The following is a 26858-nucleotide window of genomic DNA, read 5'->3' on the forward strand; positions in this document are numbered from 1 at the left end:
GAAGTTTCAAAGGACAAGATGACCTAGGAATGTTTTGTTTCCCATACATCTCTCTCTCTCTCACACACACACATACACACACACATACACGTACACACACATACACATTATATTTCAGTTCTGAAGAAATAATTGCTCCCATATCATGGTTTGATTGTCTAGCTAAAGCAGCAGTTATAGTTTTGGGGAAAAATATTGTATTAAATTTTCACACAATCACCTCAAGAAATTCACAATATGTACCATATTCACTGTGTTCACTTCCTATGATCAAATATAACACAGAAAATTGAACAGTCTGCATCTCATTCCCAAGTGAATAAAAAATTGGTAATATATCGCAGACATGTCATGAGACACAGCTAACTCCAAAGGAATATTTGTAAAGTAAATAAGGCAAAGGTTTTATGTATAAAAGAAAGGAAGGTAATAAATCAGGGAGAAGAGAGATTCATCACTAAGAGTACTTTCCATCTACCCATCCACCTCAACAAATCTAAGGAGCAGCAAACTAATCCTATTTGGTTTTCTTCAGAATAACATCTCATTGTGTTTGGTGCAACTGGTTTCTATTTCACTGTGTGTAGAACTTGTTGAGTGTTGGGTTTTCCAGCTCAGCCTCTTCTATTTCAACCCATTCCAAAAAGGAGCAGCTTTACCAAATCTTTTGCTCACATTGGATTTTGGAAATAAATAAAAATGAGGTAAGCTCTGGTAGCTATAACAGACTTAAAGAGCAGTTTCCACTTCAGAGCCATCAATACCTCAACGCTGCTGGCAGCAGTATACTTTAGTAATGGAGCACAGTTGACTTAAAGTAAAAGGGAAAAGATGTTTTGTGCTCTGCTCAGGTAGCTATGGATTTTTGCAGTGTTACTCAGTTATTTACTGGAGGGATTGAAAGGACTTAAGCCCAGATCCTCATGGCTTTAGCCAGGTAGTCCTAGGCAGGAGCCAAGAATAGCCTTCTTGTCTCAAACAACAAAACAGGAAGGAATTGCTAGAAGAGGCAGTGCTACATCTCTTTTATGAATGTTCAAGGTCATTGCAACTGTAAGTGAAGCTGGAGCCAACTGAATTTGTAAAGCTTTAAAAAAAGTGCCCCACTGAGCCAGTTTATCTCCATGCACAGATATGCTGGTCTGTAGATGCCTTGCTGTATCCTCCCCTGGTTTCTGTTTATTTTTGTTCTTCCTGCCGCCATTTCATGCAGGAAAAATAACTGCTCTTCTCTGCTTTTATATGTTGTACTTATTCACGGTTCCTGAAATACTGTAGTACCAATTTGTTTTGGATGGTGTATCCTCTCCTTCTCTGTTTCCTTTATTTTGCTGTCTGACACAGTTCTGGCCTCTTTCAAAAGAACTGAAATGCAGACTTTATTTACCAAGGCTGGAAATGAATCCTTCTTACTTTAGATTCCCAGTGTGACTGAAGAGAGGGAGTGAGGCAATGGGTTGAACAGGAGCCTGAAGCTCTCAGATTGCAAGGCCAGGATCTGTGCTTGCCTAGAAACTTTGCTGAGTTTGTTTGTTTGTTTATTTGCTCGCTTGCTTGCATAGGAGAACTTTGGCAATTCCATTTTGTGACAAGTGAGCACTGAATTTAGAGTCCAAGAATTATGCTTAAATGTGGATCTCCTCCTCCTCTGCATTTGCTACTTTTCCATTCAGTCATTTTGTCTTGTCTGTGTTACACTCATTGTGAGAGAAACTAGCCTGCTTATTTTGTTTACCCAAATACATATCTGCTCTTCAGAAGCAATGAAGCCTCATAGAGAACTTAAAGCATATATTTTATAGTGGAATTTAACAAAAAAATTTTTTAAAAAAGGCAACAATGATAGGGAGCTGACTGCCTTCTCATTTTGCAGATTTGGGGAATAATCAGTTAAGATTGCAGCATTACTGGCCTGTGCTTCACTTGTCGTATGCCTAGATTACTTTAGCAGTCTCCTGGCAGGTGTTCCCTTGACATCCTGTGGTGCTTAAATGTTGAAAATATATTTTCCATAAAATTTTCATTATAGATATTTACAACTGTGGATTCAGGTAAGCACTGTCTTACCTGAAACAGGCGAGGCTAATGGTGGCTGCCAACGGGAACTTTTCCTGTCCTGTGTTTCGGTGCCAAAGACAATGTTTTCTGTACTGGGATTTCAGTGTATTTATTATACTTGATTTTGGGGATTCAGTGATGTTTCCCTAAACATACAAGTATATTTCTATTAGGAGGCTGTCCTTAAAGAGGAAGGAAGAGAGGAGAAGAAGCATAAGGAATAGTGTTATTAGAAAGTTAAGAAGGAAGATCAGAGCATTCAAAGAGCGAATAAGAGGACATAGAATGTGAAGAAGGCTGGTGCAAGTGTTCCAGATTCCTCTCTGTCCCCTGAACTTAGTCCAGAACAAGGCTGTTCAGGCTGTTCTAGCCCTTCCATGTTATTCTCATGTGTCAATACAGTGCTGGGCGTTTCATATTCCAGCAGAGCCCAGTTTAAAGTTCTGGTGCTTGTGGTTAGAGCCCTCCAGTTGCAAGCTCCCCTGGATCTCTCTGCCCTTGTTTTATCCTACAGTCCTATTCATATTTTACACTCCTCTGCACAGGACCTTCTTTCAGTTAGCAACCTGGTCTCTTGACTCTGGAAACTGCTGTCTTCTTCCATTCATCTCTATGGAAATGTGATAGTGTGGGAAGAGGGCTTAAAACCTTTTTTCCCTAATTAGTAGGCTAGTGTATGGTCTAGTTATTCCATCCTACTCTTACTTAGCTAGTACTTCCATATTAACACCTGTTTTAAATGGTTATGGATGTATATATACTTGGTCCTTCCTAGGGCTTCATTTTAAATGAATTGTTGTTGTGCTCATTGTTTCAGTATGTATATTTGTTTACTGAGTTCTGAGCTAATCTTATTGGATTGATTTATAATTATTGTGCTGTTGGCTTTTTATTTTATTTTGTACCATGCCTTGATAAAGGTGCATGATTCATCATCATCATCATCATCACTACTAATATGCTACAGAATAAACTATTTAAAAATATATAAAAGTCTAATCTCTAAATTGCTTACTTAAACATAAAAGTCATCAAAGGTTGCTTAAAAACAAGCATATTTCGTTAGGAAAATTGCTGTATGAGCAGCAAGAACATCTATTCTCTTAGAACCTTGAAACACTAAATTTACCTGAAACTGGAATATGAATGAAATTCATGTTTCATCAGAATGAAATGGCTGTCTGACTTGTTTACAATTATTGTCTTGGAACTTTTGCTTTGTTTAACTCTTTTGTGTTCTTTGTCAGTGCAACCTGCTCAAAGTGTTGTGACTGAAGAAAGCATACAACGTTTCTTGAGATCCCCAAATGAAACATGTTTTTGTGGAGCTCATATGTGAGCAAAAAAGATGGCAGGTTGCTCTGTGTGGATCAGCAAAGTCTACTTTGGCAATCCACTCAGCCCAGGAAATATCTGGGAAACCAGACTGCCAGAGGGTCAGTCATGTGTGAAAGCAATGAGCTATGCTGAGCATCTGTTTCATTAGTAGATCATTAGCAGGAACTCATTTCTCAATGCCTCATCAATAGAAGGAGAAGAGTGAAGGTAGCCCCTTTCCTGATTCTGAATCCCCCTCAGGGTGCTAAGTTTTCTTCAGCTGAGACTTTATATGCTAGTCATTATGTTGGGGGGAAAAGGGAACAAAATCACTGATGTTTGCTGATATGGGAAAACAAGCACGATGATAATAAACACTCATTTTGATAATTGCATCTAATTACAGAGAAAAGTCAACCACTAAAAAGATGTTTTGTCTTAAATGTTGTAAAAGCATTCCTAGAGTGTTTTGTACTTCGAGGTGGTAAATAAATTGACTATAACTTCCCAAACCTATTAAGTGTAGCAAGATAAATCTCATTTTATTTATTAAAGATGCTTCGGTGAACTTCAGCTAGTGTTAAACTTAGCATCTAAAATTCCTGCATGCACACCACAAACAAGGAGTAACCTTCTAAAATGATGAGCATCTTTTCCCTTCCCTGCCATTAAATCACATGGCAGCATTTTAGGCTGCAATATATTATATCTACCTCTGCCACGTAAGTATTAGCTGAACAGCAATTCATTTTTTATTAGTGTTCTACTTACTATCAATTATTATATACTAAATATTTTTATTTAGCAAGTAATTAGCTATTGGGATGTACAAAATCTATTGTTTTCAGTAAATACATGTGATGGTGAAAAGGTGAAAAGTCCCCTGTGCAAGCACTGAGTCATATCTGACCCTTTGGGGGGACGCCGCTTTCGTGACGTTTTCTTGGAAGACTATGGTGGGGTGGTTTGCCATTGCCTTCCCCAGTCGTCACCTTCCCCAGTAAATACATAGAACAGTCTATTCTTTGTGTAATTTAAGGAAATACTTGGTATGCAAAGCATAGAAATAGAATATCTAATGGCATTATTCTTTGCATATGGCAAAGATTCACTGCATTTCTCCTCCTGTAGCTCTGCTGATAAAGTTATCTCCCTGATAGTATAATCCTTCAACTCTTGCCCTAGCCTTGTGCAATTTTCAAAGCATTCAAGGGGCCATTGATTTGGGGAGGTTATCTGTGATTTTAGAGATACAGAGCAACCACAGTGTTCAGTGAAGTCAAGCTGAGTTAGAAGATAATTTGTATCCTCTCAAAATTAAGTTATTGAAATCAGAACTCTGTGTATACATGAGCACGTGGATTTATCTTGCATTCTGAAGCAAATGCAGCAATGCTGTACTTATTCAGTATTGTATTCCCAAATATTAGAGAAGGCTACAGGTTTTCATGATATATTTCATTTTCCAATCCATTTATCTTGGAAAGCATGTTCCCCCTTCCCTTTATCACAAATGCTCAACTTGCAAGGGGACCAGTACACATCAGCAGGATGTGGGTATATGGACCTATGCAGCACTGAAAGAAAGCCTCAAGAGCTGGAGGTTGCCTATATGCATAATGTTCCTGAATAATCCCTTCCACAGGGAGGGACTGTACCACTTAAAGGTTGGCATCACCCTCATTTTCCATGATGTTATAGAATTATGTGGATGTTGGGAAGCTGTGCTGATTAACTGAGCTCAGTTCCTGTCCAGACGAAACACTATGAAGACCTTTTTGCAGCATTTCCTTAGGAGCTAAGACTAAGTAAATTCCTATTCAGGATCTCCCACCTTTTTCTACCTGAGATTTCCCTTCTTCCTCCTACAGTTGGGGAGCCAGGCCACCATTCTCCCATTCAGCCCCAGTGATTCAAACTGGCTAGGTTAAAAAAAAAAAAGCCCTTTTTCTTCTCTGTGAGAAGTGAGCATGGCAAGGAAAGTTGAAGGATGGGCAATTGCTACCCGGTTGTTGTTGTCTAACTTCCCATTGGCCAATTGGAGGAGCTGTGGCTGGGAGCTTTTGTGCATGAAGTGCAAAAGTGGAAACACTTGCCTGATTCCATGACACTGCTGAAGAGGGCAAGAGAGATGATGCCAGTGAAGATACCCTAACTCTCATAAGGTGGATCAAGTAGTCCTGTGTGTAATTTTACCTGCCTAGAGCAACAGCAATGCTGGATATCTATGTTTGTTCAGCATGTTTGAGTGAAAAGAAGCAATATACCAAATATTGCAGAACTACAGCCACATAAGAAATTATTATCATTGTAAGCACATGTTGTAACCAGTAAAAAAACACAATAAAATAAAAATAAAAGTAATTCAAGGCAGTGATTGCAGCATAAGGTAAAACCATAAGCAATAAAACTCCTCTCAGTTTGGATGTTTAACAAAAGTAAAAATTACAACTTGGACATCTGGGGGGGGGGATTTAACCCATATGTACTCGTTTCTTATTTTGATAGATAAGAGTGTGAAAAAAGCCAGTTGGTCACTGAAGTGAGGCAGCATATCCACCAGCAGATAAATTACATATTCAGCTTGGAATCTGGAAAATCTGCTCATGATTTGTCCTAATGTTCCTCTCCCCACCTTAATTACATTACAGAGGTGACTGAACAGCATAGTGCTTAAGGTCCACCATCTGTCCCATGCTACAGAGACAAATGTCCTCTTCCATAGGGGTTTTAAGAAACCAGCCTTCTCAATACACCAAGTGGACAGCCTGAAAAAACAGACCAGTAAACATTTTTCAAAGGCATTCTGATCAGATTGGTTGGATGCTAAGAAAGGGATCTCTCCAGTAGAAGACAATATAGAATATGTAGCTCAGGGTTGAACTGTGAAGCCCTTGGTGCTCTCTGAGCTTGGTTGTTTGCTTGTAGATGTTTCATTACCCAACTAAGGAACATCATTGTGAGTGTGGGGTTTTGCTCCCTGTTTATATACAGTGGCTTGCCCTGCCAGTGTTGGTGGGGGGGTGGCTTTCTCCTTGGTAGCTCCTTGATTAGGGTATTGTTTTCTGCTTGATTGCTTGCCTGGTGTTACTCCCTGCTTATCTGGGTGTTGGTTGCTGGAGGAGATGTGTTCTGGTCTTTATGCATCCTTCTTAGCTTTTTTATTGTCTCTTTTGAATGGTGCATAAATGTGGTTTATTTCTATATCTCTATTGATACCATCAGAAGATGAGACCCCCAGGTCGGAAGATGGTCAAAATGCTACTGGGGAGGAACAGAGGATGAGTTCAACTAGCCCCAGATGTGATGACGCAGCTAGCTCAAAGCCGAAAGGACGGCTAGCGGCCGACGGTGCTGGTGGTGGATGGCGAATCCGATGTTCTAAGGATCAACACACCATTGGAACCTGGAATGTAAGATCTATGAGCCAGGGCAAATTGGATGTGGTTATTGGTGAGATGTCAAGATTAAAGATAGACATTTTGGGCATCAGTGAACTGAAATGGACTGGAATGGGCCACTTCACATCAAATGACCACCAGATCTAGTACTGTGGACAAGAGGACCACAGAAGAAATGGAGTAGCCTTCATAATTAATAGTAAACTGGCTAAAGCAGTGCTTCAATACAATCCAAAAAATGACAGAATGATCTCAATTGGAATTCAGGGTAAGCCATCTAACATCACAGTGATCCAAATATATGCCCCAACCACAGATGCTGAAGAAGCTGAAGTAGAGCAGTTCTATGAGGATCTGCAGCACCTACTGGACAACATGCCTAAAAGAGACATTATTTTCATCACAGGAGACTGGAATGCTAAGGTGGGCAGTCAAATGACACCTGGAATTACAGGTAAGCATGGCCTGGGAGAACAAAATGAAGCAGGACATAGGCTGATAGAATTTTGCCAAGACAACTCACTCTGCATAACAAACACTCTCTTCCAACAACCTAAGAGACGGCTTTATAAATGGACTTCACCAGATGGACAACACCAAAATCAGATTGACTACATCCTTTGCAGCCAAAGGTGGCAGACATCTATACAGTCGGTAAAAACAAGACCTGGAGCTGACAGTAGTTCAGATCACGAACTTCTTATTGCACAATTTAGGATCAGACTCAAGAGATTAGGGAAGACCCACAGAGCAGCTAGATATGAGCTCACTAATATTCCTAAGGAATATGCAGTGGAGGTGAAGAATCGATTTAAGGGACTGGACTTAGTAGATAGGGTCCCGGAAGAACTCTGGACAGAAGTTCGCAACATTGTTCAGGAGGCGGCAACAAAATACATCCCAAAGAAAGAGAAAACCAAGAAGGCAGAATGGCTATGTCATGCGCTGCCTACCCCTGAATAATGCTCAGACACTGGCTCGGTGGAACAGGCTCTGGTTTATTCATAGCGTAGGTACAGCATCGGGAAAAAAGCTGAGAGTGACAGGAGCGCGCCGGTGCGGGGTTTAAATACCCCGCGCCGGTCAGCGCCCCCTCACTCGCGGTCACGTCACCCCCCTTTGTCCAATACGTTGCCCTGCTGGTGGGTGAGGGGTTGCGAGGCCCCGCTGGCGTTCCGGGATCGCCCATCATCGGTTTCTCTATTCCTCCGGTGATTGCTTTCAGCTGGGCGATCTCCGTTGTATTAGCGCTGATGGCTTGGGTGTGTTCCGTGATCCGTTTAGCTATTGTTTCTTGGCCGTTAGTCGTTATGGGTTGATGGCTACTTATCTTGAGCCCCTTCCCCTGTTTCCTTGCTATTGTCATGTGTGCCATTGCGCTGATGACTTCAGCTCAATGGCACTCATGACATACTGCCCCCTGTCCGAATAGTGCTCCCCCCCGGTTTTCTGGTTTTTTTTGTTTTTTTTTTTTCTTTTCGTGGAGCTGTCAAATGGCACTTTTTTTTCTTTTGAAATTCCCGCCGGAGTAGTTTTCGCCCCTCCCTTTGCTCCTCCCTCTACCACGTGCCTTCCCAGGGTGTGTCCTAGTACGCATGCCCAGGTCACGGCCTGGCGTGCACATGCTCCAGCCACACCCTGTTTGTTTGGCTCAGTTCGGCGAGGAGAGAGGCGTGGCTGGTCGGGTGCTTATCAGCTCCAGGTAAGGCCCTTCTTTTTTATTTAAAGTGCGTCGCCTTTGTTATTTGTGCTCCTGGGCGTTGCCCCCAGGTTGCCCTGTTGACTTGCTTGCCACTCCCCCGTGGGCCCGGGGCGGGGGGAGGGTGCTGGTGAACACTTGTTACTGCCTCGTGGGCCCGGGGCAGGGGGAGTGAGTCCCGGGGGGGGGAGGTCCACCCAAGTCGCGGGCTTGGGGGGGCCCTTTCCCTTGGGGCACGGTAGGCGGGGGGGGCGCGGGGGAGGGGTTTTGCAGGGGACGGCTTGCTAACCTTGGTTTTGGCTTGTCGGGGTATGCCCGGTGAAAAGCCCGGGTCAGGCCAGGCGCGTTAACGTTGTGCGCCGCCACCCATTCCGGGTGGGGGAAGTGTTTCCACCTGACCAAATAGTGTAGAGTTCCTCGTTGCTTGCGGGAGTCGAGTATGTCCCTTACGTCGAAGTGATGTTGCCCGTCGATCATCACCGGTGAGGGCTGTGGCGTGCTTGGGTGCCATCGAGAGGTGGTTGCCGGTTTCAGGAGGCTGGTGTGGAACACCGGGTGGAGTCTCCGTAGGTTGTGTGGCAGGTCCAAGCGTATTGCCACCGGGTTCACTATTTGCGTGACTCGGAACGGCCCGATGTACTTAGGCCCCAGTTTTTTCGAGGGTTGGGGGGACTTTAGGAATTTGGTGGATAGGTAGACCATATCCCCCGCCTGGAACGTCGGTTGTTGGCGCCGGTGCTTGTCGGCCTGCTCTTTGTAGGCTGCCTGTGCATCCTTCAGCACCGCCGTGATTATTGGCCATGATTCCGCGATCTTCCGTCCCCAATCGCTAGCGTCCACCTGGGGTTCCGGGGGTTGAGGTAGCTCCGGTATGGGGACAAAGTCGCGCCCCGAGACTACCTCGAACGGAGTTTTCCCCGTGCTCGTGTGGACGGCGTTGTTGTATGCGACTTTGGCGAACGGGAGCAGTTCAGCCCAGTCGTCTTGGTGATAGTTGGTATATGAGCGTATGAATTGCTCTAGGGTGGCATTGAGGACCTCTGTGGCTCCGTCCGTCTGGGGGTGCCAAGCAGTGGATAGGGCCTGTTGGGTCCCTGTCAGCTTTAGGAAGGCCCGCCAGAATTTAGAGGTGAACTGTGTGCCCCTGTCGGTCACCACACGTGCGGGACATCCGTGTAGCCTGTACACGTGGATGAGGAAGAGTTTGGCTAGTTGTTGTGCGGACGGGACCGACGTGCAGGGGATGAAGTGGGCCTGTTTGGAGAAGTAATCCTTCACCACCCAAATGGCCGTTTTCTTCTGGCTGGGTGGGAGGTCCACTATAAAATCCATAGAGATTTCCTCCCATGGGCGGGAGGGTTCTGCCACCCGTTGTAATAGCCCCGCGGGTTTGCCTGGTGCGCGTTTGGCCCTAGCGCACGTTGGGCAGGACGCTACGTATGCTTTCACGTCTCGCCTGAGCGCGGGCCACCAGAATTGACGCCGTGTTAGGTGTAGGGTCTTGAGGAACCCAAAGTGTCCCGCTTGCTTGGCGTCGTGTGACCTATGCAAGATCGCTTGGCGTTGCGAGTCCGGGACATAGATTCTGCCTTCCCCCCATGCCAGGTCCTGTGCCATCGTTACCTTGTCGGGGTTTGCCAGGAACCAGGGGTCGGTTTTGAGGGCGGCGGCGATGTCCGTGCGTATTCCCCCTGGTAGTTGCGATTGGCTTCGTCTGGTCGCAGGTTGTCCCGCCGTCGGTTGCGCCGTAGAGTCGAGCTGTCTCCGGGCGCCGCTTCGGGTGGTCACGGCCATCCCCAGTTGCGAGGCGGATAGGACCGTCCCAATGGTGTCTGGGGCGGGCTCTTCGTCTTGGGGCAGTCGGGAGAGGGCGTCGGCCAGGAAGTTCTTTTTGCCCGGCATGAACTTCAGCTGGAAATTAAAGCGGCTGAAGAATTGGGCCCATCGGACCTGTTTTGGGCTAAGGCGTCTGGGCGTTCGTAGGGCCTCGAGGTTCCGGTGGTCAGTCCAGACCTCGAATGGTTGGGTGGCTCCCTCGAGTAGGTGTCGCCATGTCTCTAGCGCCGATTTTACCGCGAAGGCTTCTTTCTCCCAGACGTGCCATCGCCTTTCTGTCTCGGAGAACTTCCTTGACAGGTAGGCGCATGGTTTCAGGAGTCCCGTGGGGTCCTTTTGGAGCAGGATGGCCCCCAGGGAGAAGTCTGAGGCGTCGGCTTGGACCACGAACGGCTGTTCTGGGTCCGGGTGCGCGAGGATTGGCTCCGTGGTGAACAGCGCTTTCAGCTTGTTGAATGCGGTCTGGCACGCGGGAGTCCAATTCAACACTGTGCCCGGGTTCTTGGCGCGTCGGGTGTCCCCCACCCCTTTGGTTTTGAGGAGGTCCGTTAGGGGGAGGGCTATCTCTGCGAACCCCCGGGCGAATGACCTGTAAAAATTCGCGAAGCCGAGGAAGCTCTGGAGTTGGCGTCTGTTGCGGGGGCGCTCCCAGTTTAGCACCGCCTCGACTTTTGCGGGGTCCATTTCTATGCCGTCCCCGGAGATTCGGTACCCCAGGTAGTCTAGGCGCGCTTTATGAAATTCGCACTTTGTAGGCTTGGCGTAGAGCTGCGCCCTTCTGAGCTTGTCGAGGACTTGCCTGACTATGGTCACATGTTCCTCGTGCGTTTTTGTGTAGATAAGGACGTCGTCGATGTAGACAAGGACCCCTTTGAACAGGTGTTCATGCAGTACCTCATTGATGAGCTGCATAAACACCCCAGGGGCCCCCGCGAGTCCGAACGGCAGCACTTTGTACTGGAAGGCGCCTAGGGGGCAGTTGAACGCAGTCTTCCATTCGTCCCCCTCCCTGATTCGGATGCGATAGTACGCCTCGCGAAGGTCCAATTTGGAAAAGACTTTGCCCGTGGACAGGTGGGCGAGCATGTCCTTCACCAGGGGTAAGGGGTATTTGTTGGACAGGGAAGCCGCGTTTAGGCCCCGGTAGTCGGTGCAGAGCCGTAGGGTGCCGTCTTTCTTCTCCCGGAATAAGACGGGGGCTCCGACCGGTGAGCATGCTGGCTCTATGAATCCCCTGTCTAGGTTTTTATCGATGAACTCCCGGAGGGTTGCCATCTCCTTCGGGGTCATCGAGTAGATCTTTGGTCTAGGTAAGGGGACGTCGGGCAGCAGGTCGATCCGGTAATCCGTCTTGCGGTGGGGGGGTAGTTGGTCAGCTTCCGCCTCTCCGAAGACCTCGGAGAAGTCGGCGTATTGTTCTGGTAGGTCTGCTATGGTAGCGGCGTTGTCCTGTGTAGTCGCCTCCGCTCGTCCCACAGTGGGGTTGGTTCTGCCCGCTGGAACTGGTGCCCGATACTCGCCGTCGCCGAATGTGAAGGTGCGGGTCTCCCAGTTGATGCGCGGGTTGTTTGTCGCGAGCCATGGCATCCCCAGGACTGCGATGGGCCGTCCGATGTGAGTGACGATGAACGATGTGCGTTCGGTGTGAGTGCCCATTTGCAGGGTGACCGGCTCGGTTTGCAGCGTAGCTGGTTTCCCTCCCGCTGTAGAGCTGTCCAGCTGGTGGAATGCCAACAGCGTGGGGAGGGGGAAGCAGCGGAGGTCGAGTTTGGCGACTAGGTCGGGGTGGATGAGGTTTTTTGAACACCCCAAGTCCACTAGTGCCGCGGCCGTGGTGGCTCCGTTGCCGGTAGAGAGTTTAATTGCCGCCATTATTACGGGGCTTTCGCCGTTCCGTCGAGGTGGTCCGCGCTGCTGTCCCACCGCCTGCCTCGCAACGCGTTTCAGGGCAGGCGGGGAGCTTTTCCCGCCGGCTGGTCGGGGTCTACGTTGTCCTCTTCCCTCCAGTAGGCGTCCCAGCCTTCCTCTGGTGTCGCTGTGGCCACGGTCGTTCGGCGGTGAGGGGGCGGCCCCGGGTTAGGTGGTTTGGGGCTAATTTTCGGGGTGGGTTTAGGCGCACTGGTCGGCGGTCGGTTGGCGAAGCAATCCGCCGTCTTGTGCCCTAGTTTGCCACACTTCCCGCAGGGCTCCCGATTGAATTTCTTCTTTGGGTATATGGGGCCGGCCGTCCCCACGTGTGGTGCGGGTACCTTTTTGCAGGTATAGTTTGTGTCTTCCGTGGTTGTCATGAGGAAGGTGCGGTGCGCGTGTTCGGCTTTCCCCGCGAGGTGGATCCACCCGTGCAGCGTTTCTGGGTCGTCGCGGTAGAGGGCCCATTGGAGTACGTCGCGGTTGAGCCCCCTTTTGAACATTTCCAGCAGGGTGGTCTCGGACCAGTCGCTGACCTTCCCCGCGAGGGCTTTGAACTCCAGGGCGTAGTCTGGGACAGTGCGTGTGCCCTGTTTAAGTCTTTGGAGTGCGCTTTTCGCCCTCACTTTGGCTAGGGGGTCTTCGAAGTAGTTTTTCATCTCATTGATGAAGGCGGGGAAGTTGGCGAGGGCGGGGGAGCTGGACTCGTACAGTTGGACGTACCAGTCCGCCGCCCTGTCTTGTAATTTGATCGCCACGGCGGCGATCTTGTCCGCTTCGGAGTCGTAGGAGTGTCCGTGCCTCCCCATGAACTCCCTGGCGTTCGTTATAAAAAACGACAGTTTCGTGGGGTTCCCATCGAAGAAGATGGGGAAGTCCTTTGGGGCCCGGGCGTTTTGCGCGGCCCTTCCTCTCGCTTCCCGGCCTGTGGTGTCGTCTGCCTGGGCCGTCTGCTGACCTTCAGCTGGCCCGTGGGGGTTCGGTGCTTCGCTCGGGGTGTGGGCCTGTGCGGGGACATCGTTGGGCGGCGCGGGGGGCATGAGCGACTGAAGCATGGTCCGGAGTTCCTCCAGTTGGGCCCGCATGGCCGCGAGTTCAGCTCGTGCTTCCTCGTCCACGGTCCGCGCCGCCGCTGGGGCCGGTTCCGTCGGTGTGTCGGCGGGGGTGGGTTGCCGGCGGGGTTCAGCCTCCCTCTGCCGTTGGTCTGCTTCCTCCGCCGTCTGCTGGGTGTTTCCGTCGTCCTCCTCCGTGCTGACCGCCGTTGGGCTGTTGCTCCACGCCCGTTGCTGGGGTGCGATGTGGGGCGCGGGGTCCTCCGCTGGTTTCGGAAGGTATGTTGCTCCTTCCCGCGGTCGGGTTGCCTCCGTCGCCATCTCCCCTTGGGGTTGGAGCTGAGGCTCGGGTCGGGTCGGGTGGGCGTCCATGGCTCCGGGAGTCCGCGGTGCCTCTGGCCTCGGTCGGTCCTCCTCTGTTTCTTGCCGTGCGGCTCGCCTTCCTTGTCCGCGTCGCTCCGGCTTCATCTTTCTGGTCTTCTCGCCGTCTATTCCTCCCGCGGCTCGTTGTCGTCCGGTGGGGCTCGGCGAGGCTGAGTTTATGACTCTCAGCTTTATGTCATGCGCTGCCTACCCCTGAATAATGCTCAGACACTGGCTCGGTGGAACAGGCTCTGGTTTATTCATAGCGTAGGTACAGCATCGGGAAAAAAGCTGAGAGTGACAGGAGCGCGCCGGTGCGGGGTTTAAATACCCCGCGCCGGTCAGCGCCCCCTCACTCGCGGTCACGTCACCCCCCTTTGTCCAATACGTTGCCCTGCTGGTGGGTGAGGGGTTGCGAGGCCCCGCTGGCGTTCCGGGATCGCCCATCATCGGTTTCTCTATTCCTCCGGTGATTGCTTTCAGCTGGGCGATCTCCGTTGTATTAGCGCTGATGGCTTGGGTGTGTTCCGTGATCCGTTTAGCTATTGTTTCTTGGCCGTTAGTCGTTATGGGTTGATGGCTACTTACCTTGAGCCCCTTCCCCTGTTTCCTTGCTATTGTCATGTGTGCCATTGCGCTGATGACTTCAGCTCAACAGCACTCATGACAGGCTATCTGCTGAGACACTAGAAGTAGCCCAAGAAAGAAGGAAATCAGATGAACCGCCTGCTAACAGGTTCTCTATTTTAAATTAAGCTTCCTCCTGTTTATTACTGAATCAAACACTGGTTCATCTCTCCCACTGCTTTGCCTGAGTTTGCTGATGACTGCCTTTTCCAAAATGAATATTGTCTCAGAATAAGAGTTCTTCACCTAAGGTCTGTGGGGTTTCTACATTCCTGTATAATGTCCCTTTAAAGTAATGCACTCATTGGGCATTGTGTGTGCCCACAAAATCATGCAGCAGAGCAAGAAGGGCCAGGTTCATTTTCAACCTAACCCTCCATATGAACTTTATAGTAATTCTTAAAATCTTGTGATGGCCTGGAAACTCATTCTGCCTTTCATTAGCCCTTAAACTGCTTTCAGGAGCTAATCCAACTCCTCCTCTCCAGGACAGATGAAACAGACTCTAGCTTTTGAATGTTTCAGTGAATAATAACAACCATGTATCTGAGAAAGAGGATAGATAGATTCCTGGCTTTGGTTCCTATGGCATGCAATCAAGCCAGGAAAAGCTGGAAGGGAAGCAACTATGGGAGAATGCTCTTTACGTTCTCTTCTGTAATTTTTTCTCCTCTCTCTTCTGAATTAAGGGCCAGTCAAGGCTGAACCACGGGAAGCTTATTGAAGTTTGCTGAGGATAGCAGCTACTTGACTTGAAAAGTAATTTGCATTAGATTTAGAGTATGCCTTCTATGTAATGATGCTGAACCAGATATTTTTCATTTAAATCTGAATTATCTCTGAATCATGAACTCTAGATCCACTGATCATCCCCCAGTACCAGAGAATCAGTAGATCTAGAGTTCATGATTCAGAGATAATTCAGATTTAAATGAAAAATATCTGATTCAGCATCATTACATAGAAGGCATACAAGAAAATATTTACATCCCTAAAAGGATTGTAGAGAGTTGTGAGGGAGGGCTGTGAGGAAGGGCTTTCATGCTACTGAAATAACATCTAGGTCTGAGAGTACCAGTAAACCAACCCTCCCTTTCCTCCCCTGTCATGAAAACACATAACCCCTTTCAGTCTCCATGCATTATTGATTGAGCTGCTGCTGCCATTCTAACACTTTGGGCTGAATGGCTGCCAGAAGGCAAGGCTGAGGAAGGAACAAGAATTCTGGATGGAAGAATGACTAAAGATTCAGGGGCTCGCCAGAACCTGGAAAGAATTTTCTTGCTCAAGCAGGTGTCAGGTACAACAGAAAGCCTCTTTTTTACTTCTCAGAGAAGGATTCAGACAAAGTGAAGCAAGTTCAAAGACTGGCTACAAAGATCATCAGGGGAGTGAAGAATAAGTCCCAGAGGAAAAGAGTGGGAAAAGTTTGGAGAAAAGTTTTGAGCTAGTTTTCATAAAAGACCTCCGGCAGTATGATAGCACCTTCAAGTACCTGAAAAGAAGGGCAGGGATATCCTCTGTCTTCCCAGAGGGCAAGACAAATGTTTTTAAGTTACAGGAAAGCATATTCTGAATTGTTTCCATTCCTTTCCATTATTTAGAGCAGTTCCACAATGAAACCCACTGGTAAACACCTTGTAGCTGATTGTGTTCAAACAGAAAACCATTCTCAGGGATGCTCTAATTTAGATTCCTACACTGAGCCAGTCTGGTGTAGTGGTTAAAGGCATCAGGCTAGAAAACAGGAGACTGTGAGTTCCAGTCCTGCCTGAGGCATGACGCTAGCTGGGTGACCTTGGATCAGTCGCTCTTTCTCAAGCCCTAGGAAGGAGGCAAGGACAAACCATGTCTGAAAAACATTGCCAAGAAAACTTCAGGGATTTGTCCAGGCAGTTGCCAGCAGTCAAATACTGATTTGAAGGCACACATGTACGCACAAATGCACACACACACACAGAGCAAGGCTCAGTGGCCTGAATAGCCTCTTCTGAAAAGTGCTTTGTTCTGAAGTAAAAATCATGCTTCTTGCATGCTTTGCAGAGATAGAAACTTACAGCTGCTATGATTTTATATGTGGATTATCAAAATAATCTCATAGCACTTTAATATATTTTAAAAAACAAATATATGTATTGCTTTAGATATTAGAAGATATTTTACTTGTGACAGTTAGAGCTAGATGATACAGATGAAGTGAGGTATATAAGATATAAGATAAAGATATGTTTCTTATATTTCTTTATTTCCTTTTAAAATGGAAATTATTGTTCTTTCAAATAAAACAAAATATAAAGGCAACAAAAAAGAACACAGAACTACAAATTTATCATCACAGGCTCTTGTTTGTTAATATTTGAAGTACGTTTTGGTTTCTGGTTTCAGTTTTGACAAATAGAAAGGGAAGAAGACCTTTTTTTAGTTTTTTTTTTAATTTCTGATATAATTTTCCACTCTTTTTACCTAATTTTATATCATATTCTCTCTCTTTCCCTCATGATCCTTTTTTTTAAAAAACAAGCCATGCTGACCCATGGTTCCAGAATTAAGTGTCAGGCAGTACCTTTATTAGAACCAATCACTTTAGTATAGAATTGTGGACAAACTTGAAATCTCTGCATGATTTTCTCAGGCCATTGTTACAAAAAGCCAATCCAAGGGATCAGGGGCAGGGGGGACAGTTATGACATCACCATGTCTTAGTAGTTTTCTCAGAGTCCTGAGATAGAATTAAGGTAGAACCACAACCAAATGAATTAAACTTAGCTAGGGTTTATGTGTATTAGGTGAAGTACAACTGAGAAATTTGCCTTGTGCTTCCTTTGTATTAGTGCTGTTGAATAAAGATGCAGAAGAGTTCAACATTCATCACCAACTTGTTCCAAAGACCCCTCCAAGTCATGCTTCCCAGTTCATACTCAGGATAGGTTGTCTTCCAGTAATGCTGTCTGGAGGATGTTATAAATATCAGACATTTAGCCAAAATAGTAACAGTTTCTTTAAAGGATTTACAAGAAGTAAATCTTGTAATTTACTTTTGGGCTGAGAAAGTAGGTTTTGGGCTGAGAAAGATATGTAATTTCAAATACTGAGGAACAACACTCTGATGGGTACAAGTTTTTTTCAAGTCATCTGCATAGAAAAGAACTTCCCCTTTATCTAAGAAATCAAATAATATATAAGCATTTCTGCTGTACACGTGTAAAAGCTTTGAACATGCAAACTTTGCTGCAAACTTTGGGTGGAGCAGTATTGACCTCAGTAAAGATACACGAAGAGCAATTTTTCCCACTAGATTTCTATAGTATCCCTTATCTCCAGAGTCTCAAAGATGAAGTTATTTCTCTTCCTAGCTAGGATTGCACATTGCATTAACTATGGTTTATTGAATAAGCCACAATTGACTGTTTACACCACATACAAAGCCATAAGCAAGCAAACAGTGTTATGGTTTAGACAACATTTGAATCCAGGCACTGTATCTGACTTATATCAAGGAGACTAGAAGATAATATCCCACTGAATGTTGATCTGTGTGTCTACTAGTGTGTGAACACCCTATCCTTAACACTAATCATAGAATGTAATTCCAGATTTGGAACTTCAGGACCTTCTTTTGTTGAAGTCATTCAGTCCTATTTTTGCTTCTATCCTGATCAGATAGATTTTGCAGTAATTTACTCTATTTGGCCACAGCTAGAGTACATTGATGAAATGGATTATTTGGAAAAGGAACTGTCCACTTGCTTGACAAAGAGCTACCATCGCTTGACAAAGAGCTAGACCTACTTTTGTTCTTGTTGTTGGTCACCCACAATTTACTATAAGAACCCAAAATTTGCCCGCAATGCTAACAATTGTCTCTGGGTGGCAGCAGCTCTCTAATGCTGTTAGTATCATTGTGCTTGTCAAAACTTCACATCAATCATACTCTTTTCTAATAACTTGAAGAAAGAGGCAATCCAAGACCATCTATAAATAAAGACCAAGACCAATCTTTTGTCATATTAGGCTCTATAGAATTAGAGAAGTGTAATAAATAACTTTTCTTTAGAAAATAGGTGAAGTTTGTATAGAACAAATTTGAATTGTGAGGTACATAGAAAGTTGAATAAAGCAGAATGCTGAAAAGTGGTTCATTTTTTGGCGACACAGAGAACAAATGTAGTTACCCATGTTGGTATTTTTAGTCACTAAAGATAAACTGAAACCTAATCGCTACACATTTTTCACTTCAAAGACATTGTGCTCCAACTATCTGCAGACTGGTAATGACACCACTTTCCTCCCCTTTCTTTTGTATTCACATAGGATTGTAAAGTATTGGTTTCTAAGAATGTCTTTAAAAGTCATTCTGTAAGATCTGCTTCTGCCCCACTTCAAAAGCAAAGACTTTAAAGGGGGATATATTACTATGCCATCTCTACTGTACTTGCAGGGACCAACTTTACTACAGGTATCTTATACCAGCATGCTGGCTGGGGAATTCTGGGAAGTTGCTAAGGTTGAGAAATACTGTCTTATGCACTGATTTAAATTTCATCAAACATTTGGTTAGGGAGAGGGCTATTTGGGAATTTGACCAAGGAAGCCTGGGAGATTTGCCCCCATTTGTAGGCATCACTCAGTTGTCCCTATCTTCTCTCCATCTATTTTATTGTATCATAGGCTCAAGGCTCCAGTTCCTACTTCTGCCATAACCATATACAGTGGCTGTCTTTTCACTGGCATTCCTGTTGTTCTTCAGAATTTCCCCTCATATCACAATCAGTTTGGATCTGATCTTAGGCAGCTGTTCAGAGCATTATACAGAAAAGATCTGAAGATATAAGCCATTTGAAATATGAATTAAGGGACTAGCTTCAGATGCAGGAAGTGATTGGGGGACAGTGTGAATTGTAAATTATAAATATGATGTCCCAACAGCAGCTTAGATTCAACATAAATCCAACAGCTTAAGTTCAGTGTAGTCCCTTTTTTCCAATTTCAGCCTCCAGCCCTACATCCTTTGCCCCCAGGAATATCAGAGGTCACCTGTTGATGCTGCTAGTTTGTAAATGCCAAACTAGGACTGATAAGACTTAAAGAGAGGCACTAAGAACGGGGTATGCATCACCTATGGATTATCCTTCACTGGAGATTTGCTGAAATCCAAGTGTGAGCAATTTTTGGAAGGTGAACGGGGATTTGTTTCTATTGAAATTGGGCATTTCATATGCCATTGTGTTGGAGGAGATATTTGTAAGACTTTAGCAGTTTTAACTTGTTGGTTTTATGTTTTTACTGTTATCGATACTGAGGCTTCAGGGTGTGGTGGCCTATTATAAATCAAGCAAATCTATCAATAATACTGAAAAGCCATGGCAAACTGTTTATATGTTTTAACCTGCGGATGTTGCAGAAACTGACAGTGCCATCATTTTTAATCTCACTGGAATAATTACCCCAAAACTTCTTTCAGCAGTTCAGTCATCATCATTTCCTCTCTTCCTCTTTATGTACTTTGAATCTTGTGTCATTAGTATCCTGCCTGTCTGAAGCAAAGATGCATCTATTTTTATCAGTGGGGTTTTGGCAGGTCATGAATTAATCCATAGGTTGATGAGGAAGAAAGAAAAACTATCAGAAAAAGAATATTGTCTCTATATCACATTATCTCCAGTTTTTCTAGTTTTGGCAGAATAGGCCTTAATTCTGATTGAAGGTAGTGTTTTTGCCCCTTCCCCTTGTTTAGATTTCATGTTCAGTAATTCATAACAGTGCTGGTGTGTATCAGTTGAGGAAATGAGTTTTGCTCCAGAGAGAAGAGATTGAGTAATGCATAGTTCAAAACATATACTTTGGAGGTGAACAGAGGAAGTGAGGAATCCCTAAGCTCATCAAGCAAACTGTGGTTATTCTCTTGTTCATTTCTGTTTTTCAATTGCTGTACATTCTGAGAATGATGGCAAGGCATGGGGAGATCTATTAAATGTCACTATAGCTGGTAAAATAAAAATGTATTTTATATTCATGCCTAATACAAATTTTCTTTCCTCTACCTTCTATCCCATCATATCTCAGTCCATTTCAGAGATTTAGATGCATTTAAGGCTGATCTCTCCATTTGACACTACAATCTATGTTCCATTTTCAACCTTAGAAATGCATTAGACATAACAGTTATATCCCCATCTGCCAATAAAATTATAATCATGGAATGTACATTGTTCTACTTAGATTTGCAAATGCATTATTGAAAGAAATGAATGACAGAACAAAAGCACTATTATCTGCATCTTTCTCATACTATATGTAATCACTCAACAATTGTTTAAATCTGAGATATACCTTTCCTTCCAAATAAAGTTTTTAAGAAATATCATTCACCCTATCTATTTTGTATACATGCTTCAGTAGTACCTTGGTTAGTTGGGGTTGAATTTATCAATGCCAGTCTATGCTTGTAGAAGGTACTGGTTGCAATTCCAAATTATGAATCAAGCTCAAACAATAGTCAAATTTGCAAAGGGAAAACAAAATTAGCAGGACTTAATTTCTTTTTAGAATATAAAAAATACTGGTATTTACAGTCTCAAAAATCCAAATTAATTTGGTTTATTTGGAGGATTCACATCCTACATTCCCTATAATCAATTCCAAGCTTTTACTCTGAATTAAAAATTGTTTGGCACACTGGCTCATTCATAGTGTTTGAACCTGGTAACAGTAAGGAAATGCACCATCATTTTAATATCTGCAATTGGTTTTGTATAAAAAGGTTGTGTTGTGATTTTAATTTAGCTGGAAAGCTTTTCTCATTTCCCCTTTTTTATTTTTTTCTTTCTTTGCTAATTATTGACACAATGGTATGAGGAATATCAATTATTCTTTTATCTGTTGTTTACCTTTAAGGAGAGAGCCAGTTTGGTGTAGTGGTTAAGGCATCAGGCTAGAAAGTAGGAGACTGTGAGTTCTCGTCTCACCTTAGGCATGAAAGCCAGCTGGGTGACCTTGGGCCAGTCACTCTCTCTTAGTCCTAGGAAGGAGGCAATGGCAAACCACTCCTGAAAAACCTTGCCAAGAAAACTACAGGGACCTGTCCAGGTAGTGTCCAAGAATCAGACATGATTGAATGGATTAAAACAAAAACCTTAAGGGGCAAATCTCCTAGAAAATGGAATCTGTAATACAATAACCATAGAACTGTAGAGTTGGAAAGGACAACAAGCATCCTCTAGTCCAACCCTCTGTGACATAAAGGAAAATCCATTAAACCATCCTAGAGAGGTGGCTGTCCAACCTCTTTTAAAAACCTCCAGAAATGGAGAATCTCTATAGGTAGACCTTTCCACTGTTATATACATCCTCATCATCTGGATGTTTTTCCTTATATTAAATAAATTAGAAGACATTTTATAGTATGTCCATATGAAACTCGGAGTGAGGCTCATCTAATGAGCTTAGTGGTTAGGGAAACCCCTTCAAGACTTTCTGCACAAAACATGCATGAAGATGTGTTAAGCTTGGTTCAAACATGGGTACTTAGGAAATCTTGGCTGATCAAGAACAGTATATGGGGCTGGACCTAGTTAGCACTTCAGTGGAAGTCCAGAGTTATAGGCTAATTGGATAGTTGAAAAAACATTTTGGAAGTTCTACTGAAAGGCATTGCAGAAAGGACAATGTTTGGGTAGGGTCAGGACCTCCAGACCTTCCAAAAGGCTGCAGCATATTATCTGATTACATGATGATGATACCAGAAGAGGTAGGACTTTGGTATGTTCCTAAAACCATCCTGATGATGAAGATGTATATATATGGGGAGGTGGGAGGGTCAAATGAAAATGGAAGGAGGAGACCTCTGGCAGGGAAGCTGCTTCCATCCCCATCTTTTTTTTAAAAAATCTTGTAAATGTCCCTAAATTTCAATTTTCCAACTCATCTCAAGGTGTTTGGGGAGATACTGTAGGTAGGAAAAAGATTCCAGGTTTTGGAACTGAGGCCTAATTCATGGAAAGCATGAGTTGTACCCTTGACCTCTGAGCCCTTCTCCACACAATTTTCTAAGCCCCATATAATCAGAGACATCCCACCAAATGAAAATAATTAGGATTTTAGCCAGTGTGTTTTTGTACATAGAATAGATGTTTCTTTCTCATTTCCATCCATTTTTCAAACTTATAAATGTGTATTTCTTTGCAAAGTGGATTGGGATAATTCTTTCACGCTAATCTCAAGCTTTTAAGTGTTAAGATTTAGACTCTAAATAATTTGGGTTTTTTTAAATCTATTCTTTGAAGCATTTCATTTCTCCCATCCTATCTAAAAGGCTGCAAGACTATCTTAGGCAACTATAAAAATCAAATTTACAGTCCTTAAGCTTACAGTGTAATGCACAGAAGAAACAGGAATGGGGAAGAAAGCAACAAAACTCAAGCATAGGTTTTTAATGATTCCTCATTCCTGTCATGGAAATGGGTTACTCAGGGAGGACCATTTGACTCTCAGAATTGGTGCCCCTGTTGTTTTTCCCAATAGCTCTTCCCAATGGCCACTCTGAGAAGAGGTTCTGTCTCTTAATAAAGGGAGGAGGCAGTCTGTTCACGGAGAGGATGCAAAATAGAAAGGGTCTTGAGTTATGCAATTATAACACATTGTCAGGGCCAACACTATTGAGCAACATTCACAAAACAGAGAGTGCTAGGAGGTCAGAAGCATGCTTTTAGTAAACATTAGCATTCCAGAACCATAGCTAGGCTTAGCAGAAGTCAAACTATTTGCATGTACTGTACCTTCATTAATATCAACATCACCTGCATAGTGGTGGCCATGAGACTAGTATGCATGCCAACTGATCTTACCATCTGAACAATTCTTGAGATCACCAAGAGTCAGTTTACACATAATTCTGTCATAAAAAAAGAGCCAGAAGCAAGTGCTAGATTCAGAGTTCTCACTCACTGAGGAAAGAAGTATTCCTATAAATCAGTATGTACATGGAAAGTAAGGAAGGTTCATAAATCAGTGACAGAACAGCACACCCTTGCATATAAAACATCCCAGTTCCAACCCCTGGCATTTTTAGGTAAATCAGGGACAGTTTCTCACTAGAATCTCTGAAAAGTTGCTGGATAATGGTCTCCAACAGTCCAAGGACATTTTCTAAGTGCTTAAATCCTTGTGCAAGTGGCAATCCATCCACAGTGAAAAAAAGATGTACTGTCACATGAGGGGGACCTATTCATATCGCTATTTATTCCTAGTAACCTCACACTGAAGGCTATTAGACCAATTTTTCAATAGGTTCAGTGTACAAATCAAGATTGTAATTCTGCTCTATTTCCGGTAGCATCTTCATAGTACATTGTCGCTGCCTATAGTTTGTTTTCCTAGCATAGTAATGAATGTTGTATAACCTTTAGGACATCCTGTTAAAGCTCCTTCTCCCCATGGGATCACAACGCTCAAGCTATTTTCCCTTGCAACTCATCACTTTCTTTGCTCCTGGTCCTCATTTCTCCCATATTGATACCATTACTTATCCTTTCCCAACTTGCTACAGAAATAGTATCTCATTCTATTTTTCAGTTCTGCTGCCCATGTCTCTGCTGATTTTTACTGCTCCTTTATTGCATCTTGTTGAGTCCCCCCCCTCCTTGTTCTCCTTTTCTTATACCCATTGTTGTCATTTGCAGAGAAAGGATAATTAAAAGACAACCCTTCTCCCCTCAACTAGCCCAAACAGCAGGTTGAAATAGTAAGGGAATGCTATTGGCTGTGGCAGGAGCACCACTACCAGAATGGAAAGCCTAGCTACAGGTCACTCCTTGACCCATATTTATTTCATAATATCGGGGCCATACAAAGCAGAAAATATTGTAGGGGGTCCCTTCCTTTGTTCCTCATGAAGATGCCTATGAAGTGCATTAGGTTGATAACTGGCCAAGGTCATCCTTTGGGCTTCTTGGCTGAATAGATAATTGAAGGTGTCTCCAAAGTCCTAGTCTAAAATTCTAATGAGTCCACTCCATCCCACCTCTTTGATGGTTGCTTCTAGGTTAGACTTTCGGTATGCACAGCAATATGGATCATGTTCCCTAAGGCTGGCATACCATTTGTGTGTGACAATAATAAAATGAATCGGCTGCCTTGTAAGCCCTTTAAAGCTTTTCTCTTTCTTTCTCAGCATAATTTGCAGGACCCAAAGGGTTGTTTATACTTGAGTGAATGGCTCTAATATAATTTCAGGAAGAAAACAATAAATAGCCAAACAAGTCTACTTATAAGAAGGTGGGAAAACAAAGGGCAAAAGATATATACTGCTTTCTGTCCCTGTGGGCTAGATAAATCATATATGTTCCTTGCCAAACATTGGCGGTATTGCCAAGTGTGTGTGGGGGGGTGTTAAATTAGTCCCCCCCAGCATGTATGTATTAGCAGAGGCCAGTCCTGTGGATTGATACCTTTGCGCAGCAAGCCTGGCATTACCTGGGGAAAGTGAGTTTGCAGGCTCCTTACTTCTCCATTCTTTTAATCATAGGGCTGTGTCTGGCAGTGATGAAGATGAAGCAGACCCATATGCCTGATGCTGGAAGCTTTTTGATTTCAGAGTTGATGGGGCGAAGCCAGCAAAGAGCTATAACAGGGACTGTGGGAACTGATGGTGTGTACTCCACTCCATCTCTCCCACACACATATCCTTTCTCCTGGACTTCCCTCATTTCCCTTTCTCTAGCTTTCCCCTCCAACTTACAGTTGCTGGTCAATTGCTCTGTAGTCTTTGCTTGACTTCCCCAGCACAGATCATTTCCAGGATCACTAGTTAAGCCTATTAATAATAATAACAATAATATTAAAAGCCGCTTTAAGCTCACCAGAATAGATTAGCTTTGCCTCTGCTCACTTACTGTTTCTTGCAGAGGTTTGCTCTTCTGATCAGAATTCTTGCCAGTGGAATTATAGCACAGCAGGCTCATCACTGAGGCATACCTAATGCGGATCAAAACAGGCAACGGTGTAATTGGGTTTTCAGAGAACGACAACACCCAAGGAACGTGGCTTCATCCAAAAACTGTTTTTTTTTTTTCCTTTACAGCTGCAAATGAGAAATTATACTGAGGACACCCTTCCTGCGACACTTTGTTAAAACGACAACAAGAGTTTTCTGGCACATCAATTTACTACTTGCCAAATCTTCAGCTTCTGCAGTCTACCAGGTAGACCTTCGTTTTATTTTATTTTATTTTTCTGTGATGACAACATAAGCCAGTGTAAAGAGGGAGTGAGTTTCTCCTTTTTTAAGTTATTGCTTGATTACCTTTCTCACTCATGAGGATATCTCAGAATGAAGCAGCTTTTCCCTCTACTAGAACAGAAGAAGGCAGCTTGATGCCCTCTGTCTATTTTAGATTACAAGTCCCATAATCTATCAGTACTAACTATGTTTTTGGGACTGATGGGAGCTGAAGTCCAAAACATTTTAGGACCCCACATTGCTTATCTGTGTTCTTCAGCACAGTGAGCATATCACTGAAAAGGAAAACTCTTGCATAGATGCTCATATTATGACTTGATCATAATTAAAGAGATGAAGGTTTGGGGGGCAAACTCCACTCCAGAACAGTTTTTTTTTTTCCTTGAAAGAAGGAAAAAGTTATGGGGAAACAAGTCCTGAATTGCTGAGGATCTTTTTCTTCTCCTTTTCTGTCCCACCCCCCTCCTCCAACTTTGGGCTTCTTATCTTTGGTCACAACTCAAAAGCAATAAATGTTAATCCTACCAGTCTTCTGTGATACGTGTGATGATGTGGCGCCCTCTGAGTAGAAAGCAGCTTCATTGCAACACAGAATGGGGTTGCCAGTTTGGGCTTCTATTTCCTATGCTAAAAAATTTGACAGTGGGGAGATGTGGGGGGCAGAAACTGACATGGTATTGTTTTGCTTACCCATTTCTGTGAATTACTGAGGAGGTTTAGGTAGGCAGCTTTGATTTCCTTTGGAAGTGTCTCATTGAAGGGCGATATCTTTTGCAACACTTGTCTTATTTACGACATACAGTTTAGAACAGGGAGGTAGAGGTTAAATATTCCATGAGGCACCGAAAATCCAGGGTTCCCATATAGATTTCCATGAAACAGTCAAATCCCAAGATGCTTTTAACTTTTTCACAATCCAGAATTCAACTGTCTGACTCTCAGCCTGGGGAAAAGCATTCCCTTTTTAGATATTTGCAGGCTATTCAAAAGGCCAGCAACTTGCCAGCTGTTTAGTTCTCATGTACCTTCTCTAAACTACAATAATGTATTTAAAACATTTTAATCTCATTTTTTAAATTTAAAAGCTCTCAAAGTAAGGATTGTATTACTCTAAGAATAATCAAAGCACCAAACTAGAAGTGATTTCTATGGCCATCCTGGCCATCCAAGGCTATATGAATATTCTGTCCTTCTTGTTGTCAGAAAATCTTGCAAGATAGGGAAGTTAGTCTTCTACAATCCTGCAGACACATGAAGTTATCTCTTGTGACTATGCTCCTTATATCATATAATACCAAGTGCTGCCGCCCTCATCTTCCTCCTTCTGAAAGTTGCTCATAAGGAAATTGCCACGCAATGCA

At 44.2% G+C, this 26858-nt stretch overlaps 1 long non-coding RNA gene across 1 annotated transcript; it reads left to right on the top strand.

Annotated features, from left to right (window-relative positions):
- The first annotated feature begins 634 nt into the window (after window positions 1-634).
- Window positions 635-25436, top strand: LOC134490345 (uncharacterized). The gene is made up of 3 exons (XR_010067204.1): window positions 635-704; window positions 24784-24906; window positions 25339-25436. It is a non-coding gene; the product is annotated as an uncharacterized LOC134490345 (long non-coding RNA).
- Window positions 25437-26858: the final 1422 nt, after the last annotated feature.

The sequence above is a fragment of the Candoia aspera genome, chromosome 1 (assembly GCF_035149785.1).
Source record: "Candoia aspera isolate rCanAsp1 chromosome 1, rCanAsp1.hap2, whole genome shotgun sequence".
In the NCBI taxonomy this organism is placed as follows: Eukaryota; Metazoa; Chordata; class Lepidosauria; order Squamata; family Boidae; genus Candoia; species Candoia aspera.